General features: G+C 42.4%; 1 pseudogene; it reads right to left on the bottom strand.

Moving 5' to 3' along the window:
• Positions 1-756: 756 nt before the first annotated feature.
• The window catches only part of LOC144252182 (dnaJ homolog subfamily B member 14 pseudogene), a 28558-nt pseudogene continuing 4864 nt past the window's right edge, over positions 757-24450 (bottom strand).

Raw genomic sequence — 24450 nt, 5'->3', positions numbered from 1 at the left:
TTTTTTTTTTAAAGAGAGAGTGAGAGCGAGAGTGAGAGAGAGAGAGAGAGAGAGAGAGAGAGAGAGAGAGGAGAGATAATTTTTAAATATTTATTTTTTAGTTTTCAGTAGACACAACATCTTTATTTTATTTTTATGTGGTGCTGAGGATCGACTCGAACCCAATGCCCCATGCATGCCAGGTGAGTTCACTACTTCTTGAGCCCCATCCCCAGCCCACAACATGGTTACTTTTGATGTATAAAATGTCACATTTTGCATGGCAACTTTGTATTTTGTGACTTTACCAGTTTGTCAGTTGTAACATTCAAGGTGGACTCTTTAGGTTTTTTTTGGTTTTTTGGTTTTTTTTTTAAGGAAGTGTCTTATGGAACTAAACACTAAAAGAATTTAAGTAAAAGGCAGTAATCTGTATGTACACAAAATGATCATTCCATAAATATTTACATGAGGGAAAAGAGAGAGAATCACTAAAACTGAATTGCTACAGGTATGAAAATCCTTTCTCAAAGCATTTTTATTGAGGAATCATATAAGCTTTTAAAATTAAAATAATTGCAGAAACATAAATCTTAATTTCAGTTCTCAGTTCTTACTATTTAAAGGAACCAATAGGTCATAAACAGCCCAAGATTTCAAGAACCAACTATTCAGTTCAGTTTTTAATATCAAATCTTTTTTTTCAGCTTTCATGATGAAATTAAATTTACAGAAGAGATAAAGAGCATGCTGAAAGGTATAAATACAAATTCCAGTTCATCCTCCTTTATAAAGGCTAGTCAGCCGCTCCACTTCTTTACAGGTGTCCATGCTCAAGGCATCTGCCTTCCTTCGGAGTCGATCATCACGGTATACTTTTGCTGCATACTGCATATCTGTTTTTTGCTTTCTTTCCAGAAATTATTTCAAATATTAGTCACATAATTTTCTTCTACACTTTTTTTTTACCGTTGGTAATAACATTCCTTTATATTCATTTTTAAAATGTTTGTTGACATAGTAAACAAGGCCCAAATTTTCTGTTTGCATTTTAATGGTTTGCTCTGATCCAGATCTGGGATATAAGGAATAAGGAAGATTGGAGACCATCAGTTGGCTAATAATAACACAAGAATCAGTAGGGTAATGGGCATCAGCTGGATAAACACAGAAAAACCTCCGATTCCTCTTTTTCTTCTCTTTCATGTCCACTATGTGGATGCTGATGTTGATGGCTATAACCAGCTCAGCCATTTGAAAATGAGTGTACACTACCTGAAGGAAATATATATTGAACAAAAAATATATTGAACAAGTCTTCTGGAGTTATATCAGCTTCACAGCCTCTATGGAAATTAAATCTGCCATTGTCTTGGTGATTACATGCTTGTTCTTCACTGCCTGTGAGATACACTGTTTTCCTTTTTCTGGATTGTTTAAAACAGCAGAAGCATTTCCAATCTTCTTAAAAGCATCTGTTGCTCCAGATGCATAGTTTTGTCTGGATGAAACTTCAAAGCAAGCTTTCTATAAGCTTTTTTCAAATCTTCATCACCAGCATCTTTTGTAACTCCAAGTACTTCATAGTAATTTTTACATTTGTTAATGCTGAGAACTCCCTCTACTTGGTCTTTGGTAAAGCATTTTCCACTTTCACCACCACGGGATATGCTGTCCTTTGTGCAGTGGGGTTTGCTGGGATCACTAGTACCTGATGGTGTTCCGCATGAGGACTATTTCCAGCAGTGCTTCATTTTTCATAATTATCTCCCACAGTGCTCTGTTCCCAGCTACTCAGGAAGGCTGAGGCAAGAGGACTGCTTGAGCCCAGGAGTTGAAGACCAGCCTGAGCAACAGCGGGCCCAGGGCAGAGGGTAGAGCTTCTGAAGGGAGCGCTGGGTTGCCGGGGATCCGGGCCTCCCTGGTGATCTCTTATTCCGGTTCCCCCCAGGACTTGCGCCTGGTTCCCTTTCCTTGAGAAGCGCGGCTACAACGGGGAAGCCGCCACTGCTGAGGAGGCGAGGCCAGCTAAGGAGCTCACAGCAGCCCAGGGCAACAGCAGCCATATGCAGAGAGGGGCGGGGACCTCTTTAGCTTTTTATGTATATAAAATTGGGTCATCTAAAACTGAAGTTCCTTGAATTCTCCTTCCCACTTTGAAGGGCCTTTGCTTCCCTGTCCTGTAAATTGCTATTGCTAAAGCTTGCAGTGTGATGTTGACTAGAGGTGGGCAGTCTGGGCTTCCCCCCTGCCATCTGAGAGACCTCTGGTTGGCCCTCATTTGGATAAGCTGGAGAGTGGGGATCTACAGCAAACCCTTAAGTTCAGACGCACTTCCTCCTCATGGTTCTCACATGTTCTGCACCACACAGGAACATGTGCTGGGATATGACCTCAGTAGTGCAGTGGGGACATGGTGGAAGGTCTCAGGGGCAGGCTATTGGGGAGCCTGGCCCAGGGTGTCAGTTGTTCTCTCTATCTGTGGATGATGTGGACATGCTGAGAAAGACAGGGCAGCAGCAGCATGGGCAGTAGCTGTGTGCCCAGGAGGATCACAAGACACATGTTCCAGACAGTGAGATGCTGTTTCCGCAGGTCCTGCACTGCCCAGGAGCAGGAAGGGAGGAACAGGTCACAGATGATAGATAGATAGATAGATAGATATGCTCAGACAGAGGGCAGACAAATAGAGAGATACATGGTAGATAGATAAGGTATTTCATTGACAGATAACAAGGAAATGATAAAAGATGATATACAAATATAAATAAGTGACAAAATAATTTATCAAAGCTGATATAAATATAAGAAAATGATGATAAATAATATATTCATAATAGATGATTGATGATTCACAGAGAAAGATAGATGATAGATAATAGATACATAGAAATATAGATAGATATTTAGCTAGCTATAATTGGTCTCAGGCCCCAGATGATACAAGAACACTGCTCCAATTTTCAAGTCTTTCCTGTTCTTGACCACGTATCCACTTCCATATATTTCTTTCACCATATTCCCTGGACAGGACAAAAAAGATGCTGGGCATGGAAAATGGGAGAAATGGAGAGGTCTGAATTCTCTCAGGGCTGTAGCCTACTTCACTCAATAGAAGCCCATGGCCAGAGCCTCTCCTTTCCTGTCTCACCCTCAGGTACAGGTCCTGATCATGGCCAAATCACCATGGAGACACAGGGGCAGCCTGGCACTGTCTGCTCTAGGTGTGTGAGTGGCAGGTTCCTTACCCATTGACACAGCCCTGGGCTTGAGACCATGTATGCAGTCCCTGTGCTTGCTCCATGGCCCACTCCTGACTGGTCACTGCAAGGACAATTAGCATGGAGAGTGTGCTCAGCTGGGTTTTCCTGGTGGCTGTCTTAAAAGGTAAATAATTGAGAACCAGAGACCCTGAGTGTGTGAGTGGACAGAAGTGAGAGAATGAGTGTATGAGTGAGAGTGTCCTGACCAGGATGCTTCTGTGTTTGCAGGTGACAAGTGGATATATAGCTGTTGGAGTCTGGGGGAGCCCTCGTGCAGCCCTTGGGGGGGGACTGCAACTCTCCTGTGCAGCCTCTAGATTCACCTTGAGCAGCTACTGGATGAACTGGATCTGCCAGGCTCCAGGGAAGGGCCTGTAATGTTTTGACAATTTAACTAAAATGGTGTTAGCCCCTACTACCCAGACTCAGTGAAGTGCCAATTCACCATCTCCAGAGACAAATGCAAGAACCTGCAGTACCTGCAAATGAGTAGTCTGCGAGCCAAGGACAAGGACACCTATTACTGTGCCAGAGACACAGTGAGGGGTCCTTAGTGTGAGCCCAGAAACAAACCTCCCACATTGTGACCAAGACCAGCAGGGGGCGCTCAGCAATAAGAATCTCAGGGTCAGGACAGGAGCAGGTGCAGAGAGTGGTTGAGGACTGGTTTCTTGTTGTGTATTGAGGCTTTTTTTCTCTATCCCCCTGGGTCCTAGGCAATTAATACCTTTTTAATTCAGTTTGTATATTTCTATGATATCTTTGACAAAAATGTTTGTTTCCTTGTTTTTCAGGGTGCCAGGAACACCAGGGCCACTTAGAGCCCTATATCACAGGCTCCAACTTGAACTCTTGAAGAGGGAGGTTCAAATGGATTCCCACTGGGGCTTCCCCTCAATTCAGAGCCTCCCCATGGATCTTTTCTAGATTTATAATCCTGTTCATCTGCTCTCAATTCTACATTCAAAAGTCATCACTGTAAGGGAGCAGAGATTCACCATGCATAAGCACAGGGTGTGGCCACACCTGCTCCTGTGAGTGACCTCACAGTGGGACACACAATATCCAGAGCCCTCTGCAGAGTTGTTGACAGCACTTTCTGAGACACACAATCAGTCACAGAGTAGACTTTCTACTCTGGATTCAGAGTGAGGCAAAATGGACAGTGGGGTCCGGACCCAGCTCATACTAGGACACACAAAGGTCGCAGCTCAGGCCCATCATCAAGGGTTCCTAAGGGAGGGCCTGATTCCAAGTACTGTCTCTGAAACCAACCAGTTATCAGAATTTCTGCTGTCATCAGGTTGCAGAGACACAGGAGAGCTCCATAGTTCAGCACAGGGCAGCCTGGCCCATGTCACAGACAGAGTTTATGGAGCCTGATCCCTCCAGAGAGAAGAGCCTTTAGCAGCCAGAGGAAGAAGAGGAGATAACCAGGGTAAGGGGGCTCCCGGGTACTTTTCTGCTCTCAGCACTGTGTTTGAGCCCTCCTGCAGAACCATGAGGGACTTCTCCACAGTGATATCCAGGCTGGGGCCTTCCACAGACACAGAGAATTTGAGAGACACTTTGAATTCCCCACAGTGATGCTGAGGGAGTGCTGGACTGGTGCAGCAGGACTCAGCTGTCCTAGGGATAGGGGAGAGAGCGAGCCCCCACAGTGTCAGGGGTCAGCAGGGAAAGCTCCACCTGGATGGTCAAGAGTAACCAGCACCAGAGGAAGACATGCTCAGGAGCTTTCTCAGCTCCATACCCAGAAGTGAGGCCAGTGGGGCCACTGGCTTCAGAACCCTGAAGACACACTGTGCCCAGAACCACCCTGACTCCATCTTGCTATGAGGTGATCTTGAGTCTGAGAAGCCCCCGGCCATCTGGCTGCTGGGCAGAGGCACCTAGGACAGTGCCTGGGTTTCCAGCCACTGTGGCTGGATTTCAGGATCACATAGAGGGACACATAGGTGCCCACCCTATTGAGAGTCCAGCTCCAGTCTGGGTGAGGATGAGCATCACCAATATTTAGTTCCACAATACTCCCAGGCAACTCCTGCTTCACTTCATAAATTTAAATTATTGTGCTTTTTCCCAAAGATTTTATTTTTAATTGATTTTTTCCCAAAAAAATTTTGATTGAGAGTCATAACACTTTTTTTGTATACAAAATAGATAAGTTTCTAAGTAACTTAGAGTTTTATATTTTATATCAGTGGAACCCATTTCTTTTTCAATCAACAAAACTTTTATATTTTTAATTATTTGTAATATTTTATATTGAGCATTATCATCATCTTCTCAAATTATAATTTATTTTTTTCATACCAAATACAAATACAATGATTTTCTTTTGCTGTATATCCCTGATGTTTTCATGTATACCTAACTAACAATCATACCTTGTACAATATTGTTTTCATTGGTGAAGAGAAGTGATTTTGCATTTGATAAACATAGAATTTTTTCATTAATTTTTTTCCTTAGTGGTTGAGTTTATGTCTCCTTTGCCTCATTCAGAACTCAGAACTTACTCTGGGAATCTTGCTCAGCTTCTTCCTGAGCCCTGGTGGATGCTGAGATACCATTCCCTAAATATGGTGCCCTTCACTTTCAGACAGTTTGAGTTCTATAGCTTAAGCCTGCTTTTCTGAGTAGAATGTTTGGACAAAGTTATATACATTAGATTTGTGATATAACAGTGGAATACATATTGAAACCCGAATAAGCATTCATAGTGTATGTTGTGTTTCACACAACTTGCTGAGACTGCTTCATGTCCCTCTTGTCCTCTTTTCTGATCTCAGTGTCCTGTCTTGTTGGGCTTGGCTTGGATTTTATGTTAGCAGACAGGCATTTTGTTGGATTTCATGTGTTTTATTATAATTTATTATAATTTCAGAAAATTACTTTAACCTCCTTTTTTCTTTTTTTTTGCTTTTTATTAAAAGAGAGAGACAGAGAGAGAAAAATCTTTAATATTTGTTTTCTAATTATCGGTGGGCACAACATCTTTGTCTGTATGTGGTGCTGAGAATCGAACCTGGGCTGCACCCATGCCAGGCGAGCGCGCTATCGCTTGATCCACATCCCCAGCCCCAGACCTGCTTTTTTCTAAGTGTTCTATATATATCATCTTGAACCTTGTCCACTCTGTATTTGGAGATTTCTGTTGTATGGGGCCCTCAATAGCATTTGGTTTCTGTCTTATGAAAACATTCCTTGGAACCACCCTGTGCTTTGATCCCCTCACATCTGGTTCCTGGCTCCTTAAATGACATCCAGCTCCCCTACTTCTTTCTGCACCTGAAGCTCTGTAACCTGATAAATTTTATTCCAGGCTGGGATTGCCTTAGGGGACTTAATCTGAGCTTCTCTCCAGTCTGGCTTTGGGCTCACATGAAGGGCCCCTAGGGAGGCCCTTGTCTGTCCCTACTGCAGTGGGGAGGTGGTCTTGGCCCACATTATCACCTCCCACCCACCACAGAAACCTGCCTCTCCCTGTTGCCAACTCCCTGTGATGCTTCTCCTCTGAGGACTCAGACTCTTGTTCTGGACTCTTCTCTTCAGCCCAGGATGCTGTTCCTGAGGACAAGGAGGGGTGGTCTGAGGAGTATTTCCTCCTTCTGTTCCTACTTTCTGTGAGGTTCCAGAAGAGCCCCTGGTATTGGATTGGTGGGTTGCCCTGAGTGTAACTGTTGCATGTGACAACATCTTTCATTACCTCACTTGGTGAGTCTTACTTTTTTCTCCAAGCATCATGTTCCCAATTCAGTCCATTTTCCAAGAAGTGACATTATTTCTCTCTTTCTTGTTGCTGTGGGAACTCCAGTGGGCACGCAGGTCACATTTTTCTCTGTCCACTCTTGTGTGGACAGCACCTGGCTGGTGCTACACCTGGCTCCTGGAGCTATGCTGCTATAACATTGGTGTGTGTGCATCACTATTCTCTGATGATATTAGGTCTGTGGATCAGTACTGAGGAGTGGAAACTGGTCCCATAGTAGCTTGACTCCTAGTCTCCTGGGTCTGTGGGCTCTCCTCACCCAGGAAGGAAGTCCACGGTACAGGGTAGAGGAGATTATGGCTGCAGAGTCACTAATCAAGACCTTTGGAGACCAAGAAAGAAGCAGTTCTGATTTTATTGCACAGTTACCTTGTATATATACTCAGGCAGCAGCTAAGCAATTTACAGGTAGTCACCAATATAATTTCTGGCCAACTTTCCTCCACAGCCCTGGTAGCCAGGTCAAATTTGCAATCAAACCTATAGTATGTTTGCTGTTATCCATGGACATTAACTGCCTGGGAAGGCAATTCCCCCCAGACATCCATTCCCAGGAGGTTCCCTCTACCTATCCTCTTGTTTCTGTTTCATGCTGTGAACAAATATTTTTGTGACCAGCAATGGAGGACCATGTTCCCTGCAATGTCTCTGCATTGTGATTTTATTATTTCAAATTGTCCCCAAGAATTATGTTTTATGAATCCCTGGACTTCAGATGTGAAAGAACACTGGGATGTGCCTTACACAGAAAGAATGTGAGAAACATAATTTTTTTTTTCAATTGTGACTCAGAAATCTTGGCCAAGGCTCTAGTGTCAACAGGTCACCAATGTCAATCATCCATGAGTAGGAGGAGAAATCACCTGAACTGAGCATGAGGCCACTCAGGACAGTTCCAAAGCAACCCACGTTATGGGAGAGGAAGTCAAGGAGCCTGCGAGACCAAAATATTGGATCTACGATATTTTGATCATAGCTTAATGAAAGAGAGCTATAAGTGAGCATGATGTTAATGTAGTAGATGGACATGAAATCTCAGGTAGGGCCAAGTAAAACACTGGGTGCTAGAACCCACTGGTTTACACCTGGATGAGGGGAGGAGAAAAGAGTGTCATGCCAAGGGTCTAGGTGCATTGCTGTGATGGTCTAACTTGAAGAATAGCTTTCTAAATCAGATGATTTGCTAGGACTTGGAAACTACATATAATGGCACACCTGGCTTTTTGGTGAAAACCTGGAGACCAGCAGGTCTTACCTGAGCCACCCCAATACCAAGAGGTGGGTGCTGCAGGCTCAGTGTTTGCAGGAAGTTCATGGTCAACACCACAGGGAATAAGGAGAGGAGCCCACATGTCTTATTAGGGTGCTGTGCTCACTCAAGCAGGAGAATAATTCCTGAACCTCATCAGGAAGTCAGCAACTACACCTGCCCTCTCAGTGACCCACCTCACTATAGACAGTGTCCACTGTTTTCTCCAAATGCTGGGCTGTGGGCAAGGCAGGTCTCACTGCAGGGATGCTGCACAGGGAGGGGGACTGGGCCTCCTCCCTCACCCAGCCTGCCCTGCATGCCATCCTGTCTGCTGTCAGCCTGGCTCTGCTGCTCTGGGGCACTCAGGGGCTCTCAGCCTCAGGCTGCAGCTGAGAGCTGCCTCTGCTCCCAGTACTCTCACCTGGCCCAGCACTTCCATCCTGTCCTCTCCTGTTGAGAGGAAGAGCTCAGGAATGTTGGTTTCTCCTCTGAAAGCCTTCCAGCACCCCTGAACCCAACTAATTTCCTCTCACAGGTAAAGCTTTACTTGGTTTCCAAGGAGGGACACACCTCACGAGCACAGAGGACCTGGGCAGCCTTACCTCAGCCTCTCCAGATGTAAGAAAAGCCTCATCCACAGGCAAAGTCCTTCTCCTGCTCTGGGTTCAAAATGCCCTCTGAGCTGTGGGAGATCACAGCTCTCTGCTCACACAGGGCTGAGATCTCTGGGAAGGCAGGAGTGTGTTCTAAAAGATGAGGCTGCTTAGACTCTTCTTTAGCTGGTCACACCTTCCCAAGGTGAGTGTCTCCAGTGTCTGACCTGGGTTGATGCAGAGGTTGTGATTGCAGGTGACTGATAGCATGTGACTGTCCTTGTCCCCAGGTGTCCTATGCAGGTTCAGCTGCAGAAGTCATAATCTGGCCTGTTGAAGCCCTTATAGACCCTATATGTCACCTGTCCTGTGTCTGGATTGTCCATCACAACTAGTGGTTATGGCTCGCACTGGATTGATCCTTCAGCCCCCAGTAAAGGTGCTGAATGAATAGAGTATATATAAAATAATGGTGGTACTAACTAGAGCCCATATTTCAAAAGCTGAGTGAAAGTCCAGAGACATGTTCAAGAATTAGTTTTTCCTGCAGCTGAACTCCCTGACTTCCCAGGACACAGTCATCTATTACTGTGCCAGAGCCACAGTGAGGGGACCTCAGTGTGAATCTATAACATAAACTTCACTGCAGGGTGCCCAGGGCCATCAGGGGGTGCTCAGCAAGCTAAGGAGCAGGTTCAGAGGGAGGAGAGAAGAGTTTACCTCAGTCCTTGAGGCTCCTCCTCAGCCAGGACCTGCCAAGACACAATTTTGTATGGAAATTCTCTAGTTCATTCCTGTCTCAGAATCTCAGATGCTTTTCCTCCTCTAGATCAGGCTTGTCTATAATTCCATTGCTCAGCATAGGCTACTCAACATTATTTTCTGATGAAAATTAATTTTTAATAATATTTACTGCTCAGTGTATTTAATGTGAACTTTCTAAATTTATTTTTTCAGTACCAGGGATTGATACAATGGAGTCATAACCCTGAGTTCCATTATAACCCAATTTGAGTGTTATTTAAGTCAGGTTCTCCCTAAGAAGCCCAGGCTTACCTTGAACAAATTATCCTACCTCAGCATTCTGAGTACCTGGGGTTAGAGGTGAGCTCCACCACACCCAGGTTAACTTTATAAACACTTGATGCCATATCTTACCCTCTGCATTCTCAGCTGGATCCCCTTTCTCTCCCCATGACATCTTTTGATTCCCAATCTGCTCAGTGTGCTTCCTGTCATGGATCAGGTCACAGAATACACTTGACAGCAAAGCCCACATAGTGGGCCAGAAACTTCCACCCCTGTGGACCCTTGACAATGTCTGGATTCAATTTTATTTTCACTTATGTTAAGAAAGGGTTTTGCAAGGCAACCAGTTGTTAGAAACCATTGTACCTGCCAAACCTCCAGTCATCACTCAACACCACCCATAGCAAGGAATTATCTGAACCAAATATCTATGGACTGAACAGAGAAGCAGTGACAGAAAGCCCTAAACCTGGTCAATGCACAGAAATATGCATATTCAGAGTAACTTTGGTGTATGTGAGCGCCTACCTGTCATGATAAGGCTCTGTGACATCCACACTCCACACCCAGGGATCCAAGCTGTACATGGCCTGTGGACAGGGGTGAGAGAAAGGGGCACCCTTGGCAAAGACCCAGGAGGGAGAGTGGACAGCTCTGCGTAGACTGTGGGAATAACAGGTCAGCTCTGCCACTGGCCTCAGGACCCTGAAGGCACAGTTTGCCTAGTGCTGCTCTAACCCCATCTTGCTGGGAGAAGACCCTGAGCCTGAGAAACTCCAGGACACCTGGCTCCTGGCAGAGTCAGCTTGGATCCTGTCCAGGTTTCCAGCCACTGTGGCTAGATTTCAGGATTACAGACAGGGACAACCTGGGCTGTGTTCCTGCTCACGTCAATGCCCATCCTGTCCTGAGAGTTCAGCAGCAATCTGGGTGAAAAGTGTCATGGAAAATTGTTATATCCCAGATCATCTTAAGTTACTCCTGGTTCATTCCAGAAAATTAAATGGTTTTTTTTTGTTTGTTTGTTTTTTTTTTTTTTGTATTTGCCAAAAGACGTTGATTGAGTGTTATAACACCGATTTTGCATATAAACCTTATAAGTTGCTAAGTTAGAGTTTTATATTTTATATCAATACAAGCCATTTCTCTTTCAATAAACAATATTTCCATATTTTAATATTTTATTTGAGAATTTTAATTATGTAATTGTGTTGCTTATTTTGGCATATTCATAGATGTATGAACAAAATTTATTGAAGAGTCTTTTGTTTCCTGCCTGTATTTTCTATATGAAATTTCTCTACCTGTCATTATCTTCTCAAATTATTATCTATTTTTATTTATACCAAATACAAATACAATGATTTTTCTTCTTCTTCTCTGATGTTCTTACATACACCTAAATAATAATCATAGTTTGTATAATACTTTTTTCATTGGTAAAGAAAAATGATATTGTATCAGATTAACAGAATTTTTTCAATTGCTTATTTTCTCAATGGTTTCATTTCTGTCTACTTTGGCTAACTGAAACATCAGGATTTGCTCTAGAGGGCTCACTCAGCTCCTTCCTGAGTCAAGGAGGATGCTGGGATCTCTTTTCCTAAACATGACACCCTTACTTGCACACAGTCTGTATTTGATTGGTTAAACCAGCTTTATTGGTGGGAGGTACTGGGGATTAAATTCAGGGACTCTTGAACAATGACCCACATCTCCAGCCACATTTTATATTTTATTTAGAAATAGGATTTCACTGAGTTGCTTAGTGCCTCACTATGGCTGAGGCTGGCTTTGAATTTGGTTCCTTCTGCATTAGCCTCCCGAGCCATGGGGATTGTAGGTGTGCACTACTGCACCTGCCTTGTGTCTACTTTTATGAGTATAATATTTGGACTTGGTTGCATAAATTAGATTTAGGGATTTGACAGTTAAATACATTTTGAAGGGCCTGAATAAGGAATGAGCTGTTGTATTTTGTTTTCTTTTTCATGTGATGGTGTTTGATCACCAACATTACTAAGAATGTCAGCATCTCTCTCCATCAGAAACATAGCTAGTGATTCAAAAATTATTTTTATACCTACAAAAATATGAGTTCTTGTGGAGTTCTTTTGAGGGAGAGAACAGCACCCTGACACATGGGTGCCAGGTGCCATGATGTATCCCAGGCTGTGCACACCCAGCTGTCCATCACCTGTCCCTCGTTGGAGAGGGGAACCCACCCAGCTGCTCTGCTCCAGTCTGCAAGATTAAAGAACACCCTGACTGTGGGCCAAAGTGCACTGTGAGCTGTGGAGCACCAGGACAAGGCCCCTCTGCATGGGGTCCTTACCACTCATCCTAACCCTTGCTCTCTCTACACCTTCCCATCTCCAATGGCCATAGTCCTCTTTTTCCAGATGCAGTAGTTTCCCCATATGATTGATGGTGTGGTGATGGTCTTCCTCTGCCTGTCTTATTTCAGCCAGATCCATGTACTCCAGGGCCAGGCCTAGTTCCAGGAGGGTCAGGATGCCATTCTTGTTAGTTAAATGACATTCTTCCTCTATTTATATCATATTTCCACATCTTCTTTAATGAAAAATGTGATGATCATACAAAGTGCTTCAAGAGCCATGGAACTGGTGTTAAGAACAAACCTCTTGGACTATATATACTAACTCCTATGCACATTGGGCAGAGGCTTGTCCCTAAGCCTTAGTCTGTCCCACCCGATGTCTCTGCTGGCCTCTGGCTATGTGGCACAGGGTGGCATCTCCTGCCTGCTGCCCTCAAAGCTGGCCCTGCAGATGGCAGATCTATGTGCTGTGGCCTTAGGGGGCTTTCCTCCAAGGCTCCACTGGCCATGGCATAGGGGGACTCTTACAGGGGCCATACCTGGAACAAAGCTCTGTCTGAGCTCCAGGGCTACCCAGGACATCCTCTGGAATGCAGGTGGGGGAAGACCACCTCCACACTTTTACACCCTATATGCCTGCAGAGTTAGCCCCACAGGTGCTGTCAGATTGGCTGTTGGGTGACTATTTCAGCTCCCAGATCTGAGCTGGCACAGACCAACACTTTGCCCAGTCCCAGGACTGCATTCACATCTTTAGATCTTTACTACAACCACCTCAGACCCCTGCACCAGTGTGTGCTGAGTCCAGTCTCTACTGCTCTGAGCAGCTCCCATGGCTGATGGTTTACAATGAGAGAGCTACATTGCAGCAGGTTCTGGAAATGCAAATATCAAGGTGCTGCTCCTGACCAGGCCTTCCTGAGGCTGTACCACCTCATGGCAGAAGGCAGGAGGCAAAGAGAGGCAGATGGTTATAAATGACAGAATGGTGCTGGGGTCACACTGGGGGTGCAGTTTGCAAGAAAGGCTCTCTACCAGCCATATGAGAAACCAGGTGGCCATGCCCATGATGTCAGTTTTATTATCTATTCTGGGACCACGTTGACATGGTGAGGGTTGCAGAGCAGCAGCATTGTTTTCAGGTGACTGTGCTTCCAAGATGATCCCAAGACAGTTGCTTCCCCTAATTCTGCAAATCACAAGAGGAGGAAGGGAGGCCTAGTTCACAGATGACAGATTAGCAAGGGGGTAAGAAAGATAGATAATTGATTATTGATAGAGTATATATAGATAGATGAAATATAATGGTAGATAGATTGATAGATACCACATACATACTGAACTAGAATAAATTAATCCTCACCCTGAAAACATCATGAAGTCCATATGGACACTGGCTGGTCCATCTCCCAGGCTTGTCACAAGAGTGAGCTAGACAGGGCCCTATGTGGACTCAGCTTATGACAACTGAAAGTGAGGACAGAGATTGAATTTCTCCCTGTGCCCACCACAGATGGCAACAGCATGTGGACCTGAGGGCTTTGTGCCAACTGGATGCTCCTGAGCTGAAGGAGGCCCTCACAGGGAGGCACAGCCTTCCCACTGCAGGGAGCCTCTGAGGACCTCAGCTTGATGCCTCCCTGGAGAGCAGGTGCAGCAGAGGGGAGAAGATGCTATCCAAAATATTTGTGAAACCAAGTACTTTGCATGAATTAGAATTTTGAGGACAGGGATGTTTGAATCATACATTACAGTTGTGTTGTATATTCTTTTATCTCATTTTTACATTTTACATCTTTTATCATTTTCACTTTTTAATTTTATTTTTCTTAATATTAAGTGTTTGGCTTATGTACTTATTGTCTCCCATTTCTGATCTCCCCAAAATCACTTTCTCTCTTCTCCTGCTACTAACCATCATCTTTTGATTCCTCTTTCTTACTTCCTAAGAACTAATAACTCTATAATCTCACCTTCTACCCCTTCAACATCTCATTCTTTGTCCACCATCAGAAATTGTAAATCCTTTTGCAAACATACTGTTTATATTGTAGAAACATACTGTATATTGTGACAAAAATATACATCTTAATAGCAGCCAGTTTGTTTAAGGTTGTATATGTTTTGTATTGGGATCTGTTAACCTTGTTCTTCCCATCAAAGAGAGATATTGGAACCCTGCCAGGACACTATAAGCTTATAGGGTAAGGTGATGAGTTGGAATCCAACAAAATCCCTGCACATAAAGTGGGAGCTGAACTTAGAGAACACTCTCATATTAGATGCACAGTTTGGGGACTGGGCCATTTAGACAGAATTTCTCTCTCTCTTCACAAATGCTCACCATCACATATGTGACAAAAGTCAGAGCACATATTATATCCAATCTTTTATAAAAATATTTTTTAGTTGTTGATATACTTAAATTTTTAATTTATTTATATGTGGTGCTGAGGATCAAAATTAGTACCTCACACATGCCAGGCAAGTGCTCTGCCACTGATCCAGAACTCCAGCCCCAATATTGTATCCAATTTTACTGTTGTTGTCTTTGCTTGTGTGTCCTGGATAACAGGGAGTATAGAAGATAAGGAAGGCTATACCTCATGTAAAAACCACCAAAGTGTCAGTATTGTGTACTCTCAGGATAGAAAAATGATATCTATGTTCAGAGAGCAGTGGAAGAAAAAGCAGGGGCTGTGCTGGGCTCAAACATGAAGACTCAACACCCAGAGCCAGAGTGGATTCCAGGAGTGAGACTGGGCATCAGGAAGAGAGAAGAGTCCTGGGAGAAGGTGTTGGGCTCAGGAAGATGGGCTCCTGTCAGGTTTTTAGCCCCCGCCCCATTCCCTCCTGACCTGTAGGAGATATTGGGAAGAGCACTTCCTGACCAGGATGAACCAAGAAAGGAAAGGATCAACTGACCGCTGGCGCTCAGTCCTCCCCGGCAGGAGGACAATCAGATGCCTCAGGGAGACCAGTCAAAGCAGGATCTCAGCTTATTGATAAAACATACACAGCTAATATAATGTACAGGAGCCAATCAGGATAAAGATCAGCAGGGTGGGGGAAATTCACATGTACACTCATCCTACAGGTAGGAGCTGTCCACGAGGGCAGAAGGGTTCTGAGCCTATCCTAGAGGTGGTCTGATTTTTGGTCACCACCCAGGCAATGCCTTCTGGCTGATTGCCAGGTGCTATCTTAGCCACATGTGGCCCCAGGACCAGGAAGCGGGTAGCAAGTTAGGTTTTCTCTTTTCTGATGCAAGATGCCCCACATGTTGCATGCCCTACATCAAGTTAGGTTTCCTCCTTTATGATGCACATGCCCCACATGTTACATCATGCCCTACAGGCTCCTCCTCTGATAGCCTTCCAGCACCCCTGAAACCACCTGCTCTCCTCTCACAGGTAAAGCTCCACTTGGGTTCCAGAGAGGGACATATCTCAGGAGCACAGAGGACCTGGGCAACTTGCCTTCAGCTCTCCATATATAAGAAGAGCCTCACCCACATGCAAATTCCTCCTCCTGCTCTGGGTTCAAATGCCCTCTGGGCTGTGGTAGCTCCCAGCTTTCTGCTCAGACAGGGCTGAGGTCTCTGGGAAGGCAGGTGTGTTCTAGAAGATGAGGCTGCTGGGTCTTTTCCTATGCCTGGTCACAGCTCCCCAAGGTGAGTGTCCTCAGTGTCAGACCTGGGTCTATGTGGACATTGTGACTCCAGGTGACTGAAAGGGTGTGACTGTACTTGTCCCCAGGTGTCCTATGCCAGGTGCAGCTGCAGGAGTCAGGACCTGGACTGGTGAAGCCCTTGCAGACCCTGTCCCTCACCTGTGCCATCTCTGGATTCTCCATCACAATCAGTGGTTACTGCTGGGATTGGATTCATCAGCCTGTAGGGAAGGGGCTGGAGTGGATAAGTCTAATATGTTATTATGGTAGCACTGCCTACAGCCCATCCCTCAAGAGCCGAGTGTCCATCTCCAGAGACACATCCAAGAACCAGTTCTCCCTGCAGCTGAGTTCCCTGACCACCCAGGATACAGCCACATATTACTGTGCCAGAGACACAGTGAGGGGACCTCAATGTGAGCCCAGGCACAAATCTTCCTGCAGGGCAACCAAGACCAGCAGGGGGTGCTCAGGGTCAGGACAGGAGCACAAGCAGAGGGAGGAAAGAACCTTGGCCCCCAGTCCTGAGCTCCCTTCCCAGGCAGATCCTCATGAGAATAACATTCATAGTTGTTTTAGAGAAGTCTCCTCCCCTTGGACATCACTCACGTCTCCTTATCAGGTATTATTTGTCAGGAGTCCCCTCTCTCAGTGCAGGCTGCACAGTCTTGCCTGTTGTTGGCCCTTTCTGTGCAATGACATGTACTGCATGGTGCCACCACATGAGCTGTGTGAATACTTCTTGGTTCAGGGGATTGCCTCCACTCTCAGAAGGTCTTCACATCTTCCCCTCCCAGTGTCTCTCACAGTCCAGTGTTCCCAGTAGTCTTCCTGTGACTGATCGAGATGCTAATGGGGCCAGCACAGTTTACTGATTTGGGAAAGCAATTAAACTATGATTTGGAAGTTTATAATAAAATTAGTGCCTATGTTAGAAGGGCATGGAGGGAACTACCTACTAAAGGAGAGAAAATCTTAGATTTCAGTCAAATACAACAGGAACAAGAGGTAAAATTCTTGGATTTTATGGCTCATCTGTATTAGGTTGCTAGCTGCATAGTAGGTGACTCTAATTGTTCTGAGGTGCTGGTCAAACAACTAACCATTGAAAATGTCAATTATATTTCTCAAGAGATAATATAGCCACATCCTAAGAAAGGGATATTTCTGAATTTATTCACCTCTGTTCCTATGTAAGTCCCATGCATTTACAAGATCTCACAATTGCAGGGACATTAAAACAGGCTCTACAACCTCCATCCAAGAGACACAATTCTCAGAGGCAGTGTTTTAATTGTGGAAAAGCTGGATACAGGGCTAGGGACTATGGATTGCCATGAAATCAGGGAGGTTCACATGATTTTCAGCAGCACCATTGGAGGGGCAACCACATGGCATAGGGAGGCCACGTCCAGAATGTCATAAATGGCCAGCCTCCATTTAAGGCACCACTGGGAAACATGAGGCAAGGCTGGCCCTGCCTAACAGTAAGGGCATTGAAGTATACTCAAAAGGAGGAGCCAATGGCTCCTAGTCCTATGTCATCATGCCTGGCCCAATTTCTTTATGCACTAGCCCAACTGGCCCAAACATACAATCCCTCAAGAAGTTTCTGGTCCAAAGGCCAAGACCTTGGAGCTCTGACCAGCCATGGAGCTAATTTTAACTCCTGAGATAGGTCCTAAACTAATTTGTACAGAGATTTATAGGCGACCATGCCAGATATGATATGTTTATTACTAGGATGCAGCAATTTGATTCAGAAAGGTATTCCGGTATTACCAGGTGTTGTTGAAGCAAATTTTGATGGGGAGATTAAACTTACATTTCAATCAAATTGCATTATTCAGCTCTCTCCAAAAAAATATAATTGAACAGATTTTATTTTTGCCTTGCTGCTCTATAAAGGGAAATCTAGGGACTGTCCAAACAGAATTCCAAATCCTGAGTTCCCCTACTGGGCCTACTGACCTCAACTGATTAGATAAGAGTACCCTCTATTGGATTTTAAAAACAACCATAAAAATTTCAAAGGCATAGATATAGGAGCAGATAAATCAATTATCTCCAGCAGGTACAGGCCCTGAAAATGGCATTTAAATATTGCACCTGTCAGTATAGAAGGGATTGGTCAAATTTCACAACCTGCTCAGAGTGCTCAATACTTTCGATGAGAAGATAAAGATGATAATTAAGGACTCTTTAAATCCTATGTCCTGGATACATTGCCAGTACATTTGGGGGGACAAGATATTCTAAGCAGCATGGATGTATTATTAATAACTTCAAATTCCATATACTTGATCAAGGATTTATTTCTCTTAGAGGATTTGAAGGGAATCAGCAAGAAGGTTATTTGTCTATGACTCAGTCTCCTCAGTGAAGACAATTTAATTCACTCAATCAAAAATTTTGATAGGAGCACTGATTTTCTCCTTGGCCCCAAAAAAACAGCAGAAAAAATTAACTGGCTTACAAAAGAGCCAATTTGGGTTTGTCAGTGGCCCTTAACATGGGAGAAATTTCAAATAGCGAATATTGTAGTCCAAGAACAACTTCAAGTTGGCCATATAGAGCCTACTTTTCATCCCTGGAATACTCTAATTTTTGTGTATAAGAAAAAAAATCTGGAAAATGGAGGCTATTATAAGATCTTAGGGCAATTAATTGTATTATCAAGCCATTGGTAGCCTAACAGCCTAAAAACTTCCTTCTTCTACAGTCATTCCTTTTGATTATTATTTAGTTGTAAAAGATTTAAAAGATTGTTTTTCACTACACCATTACATCTAGATAATTGTAAGAAAGTTGCTTTTAGTTTTCCAGCTGTAAATTTCAAACAACCAGTTAAGAGATTTTGCTGGAAAATTTTGCCTCGAAGTATGTGTAGTAGTCCAATCCTTTGTCAGAACTTTGTAGCTCAGGCTGTTGCTCCTGTAAGGAAAGAATTCCCTGGTGTGTATATTATCCATTATATGGATGATATTCTTTTGGCTCATGCTAGGCCAGATGCATTCTTAAAAATAGAAACTTCACTTACTGCAATGGGCTTATGCATAGCACCTGAGAAGGTACAAATGACCTCTTCTTTTGAATGTTTAGGTGATGAAATTGAAGGATGCATGATCTGTCCTCAAAACTTACAAATAAGAGTTGATGGTTTACATATCTTAATGATTTCCCAAAGTTACTAGGTGATATTAATTGGCTGAGTTTAAAAGTTTAAAACTAGTCTGTGAAGATTTGAGTTCTTTGTTTCAGATTTTACAGGGGGATCCTTCTCCAATTTCTCCTTGTCAACTTACAACAGATGCAAAGATGGCCATAAAAAGGTTGAATTTGCTATTAAAACTTCTCAGCTTACTAGAATTAGCCCAAAGAAGCCTATGTATCTGTTAACATTTCCCACTGCTCATACTTCTACAGGAGCGATATGACAATCACTGGGAATTATTAAATGGCTCCACCTAGCTCATTCTCCTCAAAAATTATTGACCCCATTTCATGATTTTATTGCTCAGTTGGTTATTAAAGGGAGAACATGAGTTTTACAAATGGTCAGGTCAGAACCTAATGTTATTGTTGTACCTTTTTCTACTCCACAGAATGATTGGCTTTTCCTAGCCTCTAATATTTGGCAAATAGATTTTGCAAATTTCCCTGGTCAAATAGAAAATCACTACCCTCATGACAAAATTATTCAAGTTGCTTGGTAACTACCTCTATTTTCCCGAAAATTGTATATGCTTAACAAATAGTTGAGCACTAACAGTATTTACTGATAGGTCAAGATCAGGTAAAGCAGGTTTCTTTAGCTGTGCTTATACAGAGATAATGCAGACATCATATACTTCTGCACAACAAGAAGAACTTCAAGCTCTCATTTGTGCTTTAGTTCCTTTTTCAAATGAGCCAATCAATATCTATTCTGATAGTTTATACGCAGTTGGAGTTACAAAAAATATTGATACATCGACTATTAGGTACACCATAACAAGAGTTATTAATTTTTTTCATACTTTACAAAAGACAATTCAAATGCATCACCATCTGTGTTTCATAGGCTATATATTAGCTTATTCAAACCTTCCAGGTCCTTTAGCATCAGATAATAATAAGATCGATAAACATACTGCAGTTTGTTACTAAATGTCTTTATATGATTTTGTGTAAGCCTCACATTCTTTGCATCATCAAAATGCTTCTACTTTACAAAAAAATTAATATTAATAGAGAGAAATCTCATGAAATTGTTCATTAAATGCCCACAATGTGTTATACATATTTTATCTTTACCATATTTTCATCTTTACCAACTGGGGTTAATCTCTGTGGTTTATGACCAAATCAGTTATGGCAAATGTATGTAACTCACATCCCTCAATAAAGCAAATAGTGTTATGTTCATATTATTGTGATATTTATTCTAGATTTATTTTTACTACAGATCATGTACAAGAAAATAGTTCATTGCCTAGCTGCTTTTGCACCATCAGGATTTCCTTTGCAGATTAAAACTGACAATGCTTCATCTTATACTAGTTCTTCTTTCCAGCAATTCTGCCATCATTTTTGTATTGAATATAAAGCAGTTATTCCTTATAACCCTCAAGGTCAAGCCATTATAGAATGAGATCATTTATCTATTAAGCTACAATTACAAAAAGAGAAAGGGGGGAATAAGCCCCCCCAAAATAACCTTAATCATGCTTTGTTTGTTTTAACTGTTCTAAATTGTTACTCTGAAGGTCACACTGTAGCTGAGTGAGAGATCTTCCATTGCAACAGATCCCTTGGGCCAAGTTTGTGGAAATATTTACAAACAAGTCAATGGAAAGGACCAGATCCAATGATAATGGGTGATAGAGGTTATGCTTGTATTTTCCCAGAAAGTTTATCCTACCTGGGTACATGAATATGCCATTAGACATAGAGAACCTAAAGCCAAGATTCAAAGGGCTGAAGATCAATCCAGAGATGTCAGCCTTGGCTCCCAGCAAGAAAAAGAAGCTTCCTGTACCACCCTATTTACCTGAAGGAAGAGGGGGATGAAGAAGGCCTAGAGAGACCCAACAGTAAAGTTACCATCATGGAAACAGCTGAAGAACCTAATGCTACAGGCTGAAGAGATGGCTCAGCAACAAGGAAGAACAAAGTCTCCAGCTGTGCTGTTTGTAACCATGCTAGCTCTCTTGAGCTGCAGGTAAATAGAGTGGTACAGAAAGAAATATTGAACATATTTTCTAGATCCGTCTTTAGTTCACTGAGTGGTGTGAACTGAAAGATTTATCCCAGTATTTACCAATGACTCATAAATAATAGGAGGTTTTACAGACACCCATAATCCTCCCAGCCATGTGACTGAATTTAATTGTTCTGGCTATAGTGGTCAGCTACCTATATGTTGGTCCCACAATAAACATGCTGTCTATGGGTACCTTTTGAGGAAAAGAGAGAATTTGGGGGTCCTAGAAACTCAAAGCCATATGTTAGAACAGTTATTAAAATAGGACTTTCTCATAACAGACCAGTCATATCTGAAGAACATCTGCCAATACCTCACTGTTCTAATTGTTCTGCAATAGAATTTGACATCTTTCCTAAGTAGGTGGATTGTTCAAACACTTTGCCAGTACAACATAGTGCCTAGAAATAGTGGATGCATTTTAGACTGGTCCTTAAGAATTGAGGAAAGACAATTACACAAGGGTGCCATAATCCCTAGAGGCTTTTTAAATAATATCTTGACCTCCAGCAAGGGTGGCATCCAGAAAGATGTTTGGTGTTTGATTGCTGCCTCAGAATTTTTGTATTTTACTGTATACAAGGTGTACAAGCAGACCTATGTTCAATCTCTTTAAGTTTTAAATACTGGAAATGTGAGAGTTAAGAGAAAAACTGATAAATATCTTGTAGCTTGTAAAAAAGTGCAATTTTGTTAATTGTGTCACCAGATATAATAGAGGGAAAGAAACACTGGAAATTCACCAGCCCTCTTTTGTTCTATTTCCAGCTAACATCTCAGAACCATGGTATGCTGATGCTGGTGCTACAATGTTACAAATGCCTGCCCAGTTTACCAGACCTAAGCAAGCTCTTGGTCTCATAATAATTTAGGTGGCTGCTTTGGTTTCATTCATTGCTTCTCTGGTCACAGCCTCAGTGGCCATATCTCAGAACACTGAGCATGCACATTTTCTTAATAATTTGGCTCAAAACACTTTCAGAGTGTGGGGAGCTGGTCTGAATGACCCCCATCTTCCAGTCCTGAAGCAAGAGGCTCTGATCAATCACTACATTTCATTGTGACTTGGGTATTGTCCCAGTTCAGGAAGCAGAAGTCATGTCTTCAGGTGTAGGTGTGTCACACATGGGGTTGAGTTACACTCACCTACTCTTTTATAATCCTACTCTTTTGCCCTGTTTGGGATAGAATGTTCCATGGAAACTCCCTTTGTGTGTCCCCTTCTCTTGCTCTGTCTTTGGGTGTGGCCTTCCTAGATGTCAGTCAACCAGCTGACAGCTGACATCACAAAGCTAGATTCAACACCTTGAAACCTGACCTCTTGCCTCATTTGAATGGCTTCTTCTCAACAAATGGATTAAGCATGTTCTCTCTTTCTCTCTCTCCATGGACTTCTAAGGTCAGAGAAGCCATCACAGGACCCCTCAAAAAAGGTATCACTGTCTCTTGTGTGAATATTTCCCTGTAGCCCAGTTCACCTGGAGTGACCCGGAGTGTTTCAGTCATGAGAAATGTGACATCAGGGCCCTCTATAATCAGATAAATATTGAGAAAAACATTGAAACTAAGCTAAATGCTTTAGAAGTTAGTGTCATAAATATTGGCAATGAGCTCTCCACTTTAAAGTTCAAGGAAAGGCTCAAATGTCATGCTTGGTATGAATATGTTCTCCAGTGGAACTAGGAAAAGATTAAAGACCATCTATTAGGTATTTAACAGGACAATAATAATAGCCTGGATCTTTTGGAGTTACATCATCTTATTTCAAGATATATAAAAAATATAAATAAATAAAATTGATCTTTTTACCCTACATCTTTAGCTGATCAAATATTTCAAGAATTAAATGGCATTAATCCTGGAAACCTATTGAAAAGTTCTGCATGGTATATTATTGAACTGTTATCTTTGCTATTAATTCTCTTTTATATTGTGACAATAGGATGTTGTGCCTTTGAACAAGAATCCAGAAACTTAAGATAACAGCTCATCATTTATTTAGTCTTACAAAGCAAAAAGGGAGATATATCAGTGGCTGTCCTGAGGAGGAGCTGAGCATGTCCTCTTATCCTTGAGTAATGAGGGTGTGAAACTGGCCTAGCATACAGTATGAGGCAGGTGGACCTCACCTTTGCTGGGCTAGAAAGTGCAGCTCTGAAATTGAGTGTCACCCAATGGAACTGGGTTATACTCCCACTTTTTATCTAACATAATGCCTTTCCTTATGTGGCTGGACTTTTCTATTAAATGTCTTTCCCCTAAATAAAGACAAGGGTTCAGGGTGTGCTCGCTCTCTTGCCTCTGGCCTCCCTTTCTCCACTTGCCTTGCTGCATGGGAATTGAGGTCTCAGAGTCATCCCTGGCCTGCTCAAAATGCATTTCTGTGTTTGTGTGGTCTTTTAGTTGCCAACCCAATTCACGTGGAGTGACCCTGACTTCATCGCCTGTGTAGGATGTGGGTGATATTAGAAGTAAGAGCCAAATATCGGGTTTTTGAACCCTTTGATTTAACTTCAAGCCTTGTCCTTAAACATCTAGCAAGTCACTCTTATTAGTCTTACAGTAAGAGTACTTGGTTTTAACTTTAATGTTTATAATTCCACAATTATTTTTATCCCTTTTAATTACTATCTGTCTATACAAGATGATTTAATGTCTCCAATAAACTTAGGTTGTGTGTATGTGAAGCAGTGCCTCTAAAAGCAGGCAACAGTTATAGAGTTTATAAGAAAAATAAAAAGTTAAATTAATAAGAATAAAAACATATTTAGTTTGTACATAATTTTGAACCTTGGCTGAGTTATACATTATATCCCCAGTTTGAGATTATAATAATCTTTACAATAAAATCAGTCTTTCAAATATAACATTAAAAGAGCTAAAGTCTGGCCTATTTGGAGCCATTTTATCATGTGGTAAGATGGAAAGCAGAGACTTCACTCAGGTGAGACTCTTCACAAATCTTAGGTGAAGTGTTTTAGTTCTGAAGCTGATTTTTACCTCTTTATTTGATATCATTTTATAAAGTTTATATATTGTTTCTTGAGTCTATATGAATATTACTAACACAATATGACATCACATCTAAAAAATGAAACAAGGAAAGGCCAAGAGAGCTTTTAAATTTTGCTTTGTGGGAAGAAGGGGCATAATGTTTTATAACATTAACCTTTAGACAGATCAGATTCTTGTTATCTTTTAAAAATACATTTAAATTTTTATCTCAGTGTATAATTAAATTCCCAATAAAATTTGCTTATCTTTATAAATCTCAAATTACCATTACAGACAAGTTTAGTAT

Source organism: Urocitellus parryii, unplaced genomic scaffold (assembly GCF_045843805.1).
Source record: "Urocitellus parryii isolate mUroPar1 unplaced genomic scaffold, mUroPar1.hap1 Scaffold_37, whole genome shotgun sequence".
Classification (NCBI taxonomy): Eukaryota; Metazoa; Chordata; class Mammalia; order Rodentia; family Sciuridae; genus Urocitellus; species Urocitellus parryii.
The sequence above is the reverse complement of the archived record's forward strand: the minus strand, read 5'-3'. Positions and strand labels throughout refer to the sequence as shown.